Below are 8,785 nucleotides of genomic sequence, written 5' to 3' on the forward strand. Positions count from 1 at the left end.
AACCAACAGCTCCTTACAGCTTCTACCAGGTCCCGACAGCCTTTCTTCTTCTTCTCCAGTTCTGCCTCTTATGCTGCTGGCAACAATCCTCAGGTGGGCCTCCCACACCCAGCACCATGCTGACTCAGTTCACCTGGGTGTGACAAGTTGACCACCAGCTGTCAATCCCCCACAGGGCCCATGGGCTTGCCAAAGCCAAGGCCTGGTAACTCCACAGCAAGGACTAAGGGAAAGCTGAGTCTGAAAGGGGAGATGGCCAGTACTCCCTGGGAGACTTGCCCAGTGCCAAAGATGGGTCATCAATCTAGTGACTGCAAGCTTCAGCACCATAGGCTGGTTGGTGATTTCCCCAGTGAGGAAGCAGGCAAGAGGTGCCATGCTAGAAATCTGAAGGTATGAGCCAGAAAGCTCTAGCTCCAGAATGAAGCCAGGAGGTACCATCTCTCTCATCAATGCCACAGGACGAGTATATTATCCCTAACCCTATCCAAATGGCTGTCATCTTCAAAGATATAGGATCTTCTTGGGAAGCATTATGAAAAGTGAAACATCTTTATCTATAGGAGACTTAACTTTATCTAAAGGAACTGAATGAAATGGAACTATATTTGAAATTAGACACTTTGGTTTTGTTTTGTTTTGTTTTGTTTTGTTTTGCCTGGGAGCTAAGAGATTGTGATGACATTTAAATGTGTCCACAAATTCTCTAATATGCTTCCCTTCAAATGGTGAAGTCATGACTGTCTTTGATGGGAGCCACACTTAGGTACATGTTTCTAATAAATACAATGTGCCAGAAGTTATCCTATGTTACTTCTGAGGCAAGATCATAATAAGACAGTATCTACTTGGCTTTCTCCTACAATACTTATTGTCAAGCAAGCTAGCCATTGTACATAAAGGCATCCATGCTGCCCCATGAAGTGGCCCATATGTAAAACACCAAGGCTTCTCACCAACCATTAACAACCATATGAGTGAGCTGCTTTACAAGTAGATTCTCCAACCTGTCAAGTGGCTGTGGTCCTGGCCAACAACTTAACTACAGCTTTGTGAGACCACAAGCCAGATGCCCAGCTAAGCTGCTCCTAAATTCCCAATCCACGGAAACTACAAGACAAAGTTTACGACTGTTGGCCAGGCATCATGGCACAGGCCTCTAATCCTAGCACTGGAGAGGCTGAGGCAGGAGGATTGCCAAAAGTTCAAGAACAGCCTGGGCTACATAGTGAGTTCAAAGCCAGCCTGGACTACACAGCAAAACCCTGTCTTAAGAAAAAAAAAAAAAAAAAGAAATTCTGGACTATTTTTTATGCAGTAATAGATGACTAATATACAGATGACCAATATACTAATAGGCAAAATCAGAGACCTAAATTTTGTAAGACATAGGTCTATAGTGAATTAACTAAGTGTTCTTGCTCCATATGTGTGTGGCTCTCATGTGGAAGGTACTATTTGCACAAGAACATTATGGGGAGAACAATAAGGAAAAAAGAAAGCCACTCAGGTGAAGATAAATTTACAAGGACTCAGAGGAATTGCAGGGAAACAAGAAGTGGTACCCAAGCCTTAGATGCAACTGAAACAGGACTCAGAGAGCTATCAGAACCAAGGGCAAGGGCCAGGGATATAGTTCAGCAGCACAGTGCCTGCCTGGAAGGCACAAGGCTCTGAGTTTGATTCCTGGTACCAGGAAAAAAAAAAAAAATAATAATGAACTAAGGGCAGCCTTAGATCTGAAATTCACATGTCCCTACAAAGTCAATATTCCTATCTAAATAACCCAGTCTCTCAATGTTCTGATTCCAAGTTCTCAGGAGGCAGAGTCTGTTCGACTCAGCTCAAGTGAGACGTCAGGTGTGGGCACTGGGGTAGAGAAGAATTCGTATACCATCTCCTCAGTCATCTTTAAAAAGGGCTGTTGGCAAGTTTTATAAAAGGCCAGGGCAAGGAAACAGAAGTGATGGATGGATGAGATGAATAGCATGTGTATCAGTTTTTAAATGCCTGTCTGCTCTCCAGGGTGAGCCTGCTAACAGTCCCAGTCTGCATGCCTAAACACCTCCAACCTCCGCTTCACCCCCATTTCAATCACCCATTAAACCTGCAAATCCTTCACACTGCCTACAGTGCTCCCCTACACAGACCACACTGTATGTTTCCTGCCTGAGTACTGATATAGTTTCTTTATCTTGTCTATCCTGCAAGTATCTAATCGACTCCTGTCTCAAATTCTGCTGGGTTTCATCTTCTATATGGTTCCACATCTCTCCTTATCCCTCCAAATTTAATTCATGTTCACTCTCTCTCTCTCTCTTGCTCTTTCTTTCTTTTTTTTTTTTTTTGGTCTTTTTTGAGACAGGGTTTCACTTTTCAGTTCAGATTGGGCTTGAACTCACTTTGCAGTCCAGGCTGGCCTCAAACTTGCAGTGATTCTCCTGCCTCAGCCTCCTGAGTGAAGGGATTACAGGTATGTGCCACTACGCCTGGCTTCTCTCCCTCTTTCTCTCCCCTACTCCACCAGAGACTGCAGCAAGGACCCTGTATTTTACCCAGCCACATCTTCCATTTTACTAAACTATCTCTTTAGCTTTCACACTGTTATGGTTTATGTCTGTGTGTCCCCTCCAAAGCCTCATGCGACCATGGGGCAGACTATTAGAGTTAAATGATTGTGGGTGTGAGAGCTACACCCGCCCTGGGGTAGACAGTTTGCATATGTAAGGGAGAGGAAAAGAGTGCTTGAGGCAATCCTCCCCCATTCCACCCTGGTGTGTGGTTGTTGCTTAGCTGTGTTCTGCCGCCCTGAGCTGTAGCTCTTTGCCATGTGCCACTCTGCCTTATAATCTGCCAAGTACGGACTGAAACTTCCACGAACTGTAAGGGAAATAAACCTTTCCTTCCTTAATTTTGGGCATCAGGTATTTTGTCCCAGCAGCGAGAAAAAAGTAACCAAAACACACACTTATTGGAGCTGGGGATGTAGCTCAGCGGCACAGCACCTGCCCAGCAAGTATGAGGTTGTGAATTCGACTCCTGGTACAAAAAAAAAAAACAAACCACACTTACTTTTTCCATTACTAAATACATCATATTACATTGTGTTCCTAGATTCTTTCACGGAAAAACATATCCAATCCATCTTTATGCCCCTATGATCTAAAAAAATAAAATAGGTGCTCAACATTAGTATCCCTGCAGGCTTGAATTTTGGGATCAACCTAAAGCGATTTAACTTTTATCTCCCACTGTCTCTTTGCAAACACATTGTAGGAGTTTCTTCTATTCATGAATTACCACTGAGTAGTCCCATCACTTTTTCTGGTCACTTTTAATCAAGAGATGTTAATAATCAAGATATCCATGGAAGAAAGGGAAAACAAAGGAACGATGAGAAAAGAACGAAAAAATGAAAACAAAGCTTTTGTAAATGGGGAAGGGAAGAGGAGGCGAAGGGAGGGTAAGAGAACAGAGAAAAAAGGAATCAAATTATGTCATGTAGAGGTACAGAGTACCTATGATGAATGTGATCATTATGTATACATACCTACAATGTACCAATAAACTTAATTAATTTTAAAAAATAATCAAGATATACAGTCCTGTAGAATAGTCACAACTTGTCACCTGACTTAAACCTGAGGCCTTTTTTCTTCCTCTACGTTTATACCCGCTGTTGATAAGGAAGCATAAACTTAGGGAAAGAGTTTGGTCCCTCCTCTCTTTCCCTAACTTGCAGGTATTTGTCTGACCTTCAGAACGTGCCCATCCCAGTCTGTGACCTCTTTGGGGTTACAATAGGATGAGCAATATCTTACTTTGTTGGCACTATCATGAGCTACCATCATTACTTTCTCTAGTACTCACAGATACTAAAAATGAATACTGCTGGGGATATACTTCAGCGGAAAAGCATCTGCCTGGAAAGCATGAGGTTGTCAGTTCGATTCCTGGTACAAAAAAAAAAGAATACTTTCTGTTATAGGCAGTTTTGTGTAGTTTTGAGGACAAATCACTATTTCTGAGAATGTCTCAACTAAAGTTCCTTTGTCCAGCTGTCTATTTATACTAACTCCAGAAAAATCTTTAGTTTTTTCCTGCTGAAGTCTATTCATCTCTTTAAGTGGTCACTTTTTTATTTTCTTTCTTTTTTTTTTTTTTTGAGACAGGGTCTACCCAATTTGTAGTTCAGGCTGGACTTAAATTCACAATGTAGCTCAGGCTGGCCTCAAACTCATGGTGATTCTCCTGCCTCAGCCTCCTGAGTGATGGGATTACAGACATGTGCCACCACGCCTGGCTAGGTGGTCATCTTGATCAGGTCCAGGGATGACCCTTGCTGACTCTCTTTCCTGAGTAATACACATCTGGTCTGTAGGAAACAATGCATGATTTCTTTTTGCCCTGATACACTCTGGGAATATAAGCCTATCCCAACAAAATAGCAACATCTCTTTTGGCAAGTAAGAATTTCCAGGAGAAGGACAGTGCATCTAGTCTCCTACAGAAGGTATTCTTTTTTTTTTTTGTACCAGGAATTGAACTCATGACCTTATGTTTGCCAGGCAGGCACTGTGCCGCTTAGCTATATCCCAGGAAACTGTCCAAATGATCCTATGAAAGGCCCTTTTCCCTGTTCTTTGGTGAAAAGCTAAGCCCTCTTCTCTACCTCAGCTTTCCTGTGATGCCCTCACAATTCTTCAAAAATGCCTTTCAAAATCCTCTTTAAAAGCCTCTCTGTTGGGCTGAGAATGTACCTCAGTGGTAGAATGCTTGCCTAGCACGTGTGAGGTGCTGAGTTTTAAACACAACAAAACAAAAACCCTTGGGATGTATGTAAGGAAGCTACTGTCATTACACAACAATACAAATTTTATAGAATTGTATTTCTAGATCCCAAAAAGAGGCAGACAAAAAGGTGGATAAATACCCCATAACGGTACAATATAAAACTTCTGAACAAAGTCTAATAGACACCTGACATCCACAAAGCAGAAAAAAACCTAACTACAATTTTGGGGTTTGTTTTTGCTTTTCTTTCCTGGCTTGTTTTGGTGCTAGAGGTTGAACTCGGGATTCTGTGCATGCTAAGCCTGTGCTCTACCACAAAGCTACACCTCCAAGCTGGACAAAGGATATTCTTGGCCGTTACCACCACATTTGGGTCTTGGAATCCAGTGACTAAAGTACTATGGTGGGCTGGGGATATAGCTCAGTGGCACAGTGCCTGCCTGGCAAGTGTGAGGTCATGAGTTTGATTCCCAGTACCAAAAAAATAAAATAAAGTACTATGGTGGTTTCAACATTTGAATTACGTATAATTCATCTCTAGGAATAAATGTATAATCTATTCCTAGAAGTCAGTCTTGTCTTACTACATAGTTGTCTCTTAGAAGCTGAAATTTGTCTCCCAGACATGCCACCTCCCCTATTCCAAGTGTTTTTCTATTAAATAAAAGACTGCAGAGACAGACTTAAACCTCACTCTTCTCACCTAGCCATACCAACAAAACCACTCGTGTGGTCACAGCTGTCACTTCAACTGACACTCCAGGGGAAGAGGCTTCATCATCAACAGCCTGCTACACGAGCATTCCGTCCGCACTCCATCCAATGAGAACGCTCACGGGCATGCACTTCAATCACGTGCAGGAGAGCAGGTTGTAAAAATTCACTGAACCCCACCACCCCAGACTCACCACATATTAAAGCAATAAAGACATTACCTGTGTTGCCTGGGTTAGATCAAAGGACTAGCTTGGGAGGCTCAAAGTCTTCCCTCTCTCTAGAAAATCCTGTGTATTCTGGCACGTTCTCCCCTCTCTTACCACAGCGGACTCCTTCCAGCATATAGCTCAATGTGCCCACTCATCTGCCCATCTCAGGCTCCATCTTTATTCTTCCTGAAAATTTTCAAATATATAACCATCCAGATCAAGAAGTCTAATTTGTTTTCTCCTTCTAGAGGGAAATCTTAAAGCAGTGGTCCTCAACCTTAGTTGGAAAATGGAGAGTCTTAAAAAAAAATATCCAGGTTCCACTCTCAGATTCTGATTTAACTGGGGTGAAGTCTGGGCATTCGGGGTTTTTTAAGCTCCCCAGGTTGGGGAAGGGAGATGAAAGAAAAGGAATTAAAAAAAAAAAGAGTTAAAATGCATTACATACATGTACCAATTCCTCACAAGGAATGAAATCATTATGTACTACAAGTGTATACTTTTAAAAAAAAGACTCTCCAGGTGGTTCTAATGTGCAGATAAGGTTCTTTAAACCCAGATGGATGTATGCTCCATAGAGAATCTTCAGTTCAGTAGGTGGCAGGCAAAGATGGCAGGAGGCTCAGGGAAGGAACTCTCATTTACTGACCATATACTACAGCCTAGGTTCTATATACTCATGTCATCTTTCTAACAGTACCTCGTTTTGCCTTTATAGTACTATGTAAAATAATATTTTACAGAGGGGGAAACTGAGTTTCTGAGAAGTCATACAGAGTGACTGGCATACACAAAAGTCAAAGCCCAGGTCTGACTCTCAATTCTGTACTTCTACGACCTCATACTTAGGTATCATGCCTCTTAGAGCTGGATGATCCCACTTCCTAAAACAAGACATCTAGAAATCCTAATCTATTGCATCCAAGGCTTTTTTCCTGCAGCATTTTCCTATGAACTCCACACATATAGTCCAGCTGCCAGGGTACAGTTTAGGTTGTCAAAAGAAAGTGAAGCATTTGAAAGAAAACTTCTTGGTGAGAGACTACCATGCCTGGCTTTCTTTTTTAGTTTTTCTCTGAGATAAGGTTTCACCATGCTGCCCAGGCTGATTTCAAACTTCTGGGCTCAAGTGATCTTTCTGTCTCAGACACCTGAATAGCTGAAACTATAAGCACATACCGTGATGCCCAGATTCTATGTCTGGTTTTTTACCTCCATTCTAAATAACAAAACCTAGATCTTTCTCTGTCACTGCTGGCTTCAATACTGTGGCTTTCCATATTTAGTTGTTCTTATAGATGAAGCCATCTTCCTTACCTTTCAGCCATTCCCTTATCAGGTCTAGAGAAATTATGTAGTCCATTAGCATTTCTCTCCCTTATACTCCAGGCGGTACACAAAGAATCAAATATGGATAGAACCAGGTGTGGTAGCACATGCCTGTAGTCCCAGCTCCTCAGAAGTCTGAGGCGAGAGGACTGCTTGACCTCAGGAGTTTGAGGGCCAGCCAAGGCAACATATTGACACCCATCTCAAAATATACATACACAGAAAGTCAACCCTCCATTTCCATGGATTCTACACCCTCAGATTCAACCAAGAGTAGACTGAAAATATTTTTAAAATTGCATCTGTATTAAGCATCTTTACTTTTTCTTTTCATTACTCCCTAAGCAATACAGTACAGAAACTTTTTAAATAGCATTTGCATTTATTTATTATAAGTAATCTAGGGATGAGTTAAAGTTTATAGGAAGATGTACATCCGTTAAATGAAAATATTACTCCATGTTCTGCAAGGGACTGGAGCATCATGGATTTCATATTCCTGAATAGTCCAGAAACAATTCCCTGGGATACTGAGGCGTGACCATATACTGCCTAGGCTGCAGAAGACTGCTCACGATATCACAGGGGACTCTAACACCTATGGAACGGGGAGGCTACAAGTATGTGCCAGTGACATATCTGAGTAACTCAGTAGCTAATGTCACTATTCATTCTACTAAATCAGATTTCATTCTGGTTGAATGATGGGGTCAGTGAGAGGAGGAAGGGGACCCTAGAGGAACATGTCCAGCAAGAAGAGGACACTTAGGGGTTTGGATGGTACCTTTAAGATGTCGCAGAGCAAAATCCAGGGCTTGTGCAGCTGTTCCGTGTATCCTGAGAGAAAAAGAAGCCAGATTAGTGAGAGTCCTCAGAAGAGCTCCTAAATCCCTGTCTCCTACCTGGGAACTCAACCGTTCTACCCAGACCCAACCTCAGCCCGTGCTCACAATTTGTGGCTTTTCAAATCTTGTTTTCACTCATTTCCACTTGATATATCATGGACTAAATGTGTGACATTTCTGCCTTTCTGTTTATAAACAGGCTTAGGTATTTTAAGAAAAACTTCCTGTGCTACCAACAGTTCTTTCTCGCCTCACCTCTCAAGTATGCTAGATAGCTAATGACTTCATTTTCCGGTCAATGAATTTTCCCACCTCCTTACTGTACGTATTACCTTAGTTCATCACATCCTCTGCCTTCTTCAAGAAGAAAAACAAAACTCCTGTCACCCCTCAGGTTTATCCCCTTATGCTGTCCCAGAGTTATCTTTTCCAATAAAACTCGCTCTTTTTTTTTTTTCTTTTTTTTGGTCTTTTTGAGATAGGTTTTCACTATGCAGTTCAGGCTGGCCTCGAACTCACAGTGATCCTCCTGCCTCAGCCTCCAGAGAGTTGGGGTTAGAGGCCTGTGCCACCACGCCCGGCTCACTCTTATTTTTAAAACAGGCTCCCCCAACTTCTGTTCTTTGGCCGCTTAACTCGCTGAAACTTCTCAAAGAGAAGCCGATACACAAACAAGTGGAGTTTTCACTGAAAATCTCAAAGGTGGTGTTGTGTACTTGAATCCGGGGTATCAACGTGACAGACCTCCCCCGAGCCTAAACTCGCTTGCCTATCACCGCCAGACAGAAAGCTTTGAAATGTTTGCGCGCTAAAAGCCATACGCAAGCGCACACGCCAGGGGGCGGAGTCCTGCTTCCCCGCAAGCAGATCTCGCGATGGCTGGGGGAAGCG

General features: G+C 42.5%; 1 protein-coding gene across 4 annotated transcripts in view; it reads right to left on the reverse strand.

Annotated features, from left to right (window-relative positions):
• Gpr19 (G protein-coupled receptor 19) overlaps positions 1 to 8,372 on the reverse strand; it is a 45,124-nt gene extending 36,752 nt beyond the window's left edge. For 2 of the 4 annotated variants that reach the window (XM_005378969.2, XM_013511277.1), the window contains exons 1-3: positions 8,227 to 8,372; positions 7,834 to 7,886; positions 3,871 to 3,953 (exon numbers count right to left, since the gene is read on the reverse strand). The gene's annotated coding sequence lies outside the window, so the exon portion shown is untranslated. Of the gene's footprint in view, positions 1 to 3,870; positions 3,954 to 5,497; positions 5,578 to 7,833; positions 7,887 to 8,226 lie in introns of those variants that run through there. The other 2 variants (XM_005378970.2, XM_005378968.1) reach the window with 2 other exon arrangements.
• Between the last annotated feature and the right edge of the window lie 413 nt (positions 8,373 to 8,785).

This window comes from Chinchilla lanigera, unplaced genomic scaffold, assembly GCF_000276665.1.
Source record: "Chinchilla lanigera isolate Chin_1 unplaced genomic scaffold, ChiLan1.0 scaffold00012, whole genome shotgun sequence".
NCBI lineage: Eukaryota > Metazoa > Chordata > Mammalia > Rodentia > Chinchillidae > Chinchilla > Chinchilla lanigera.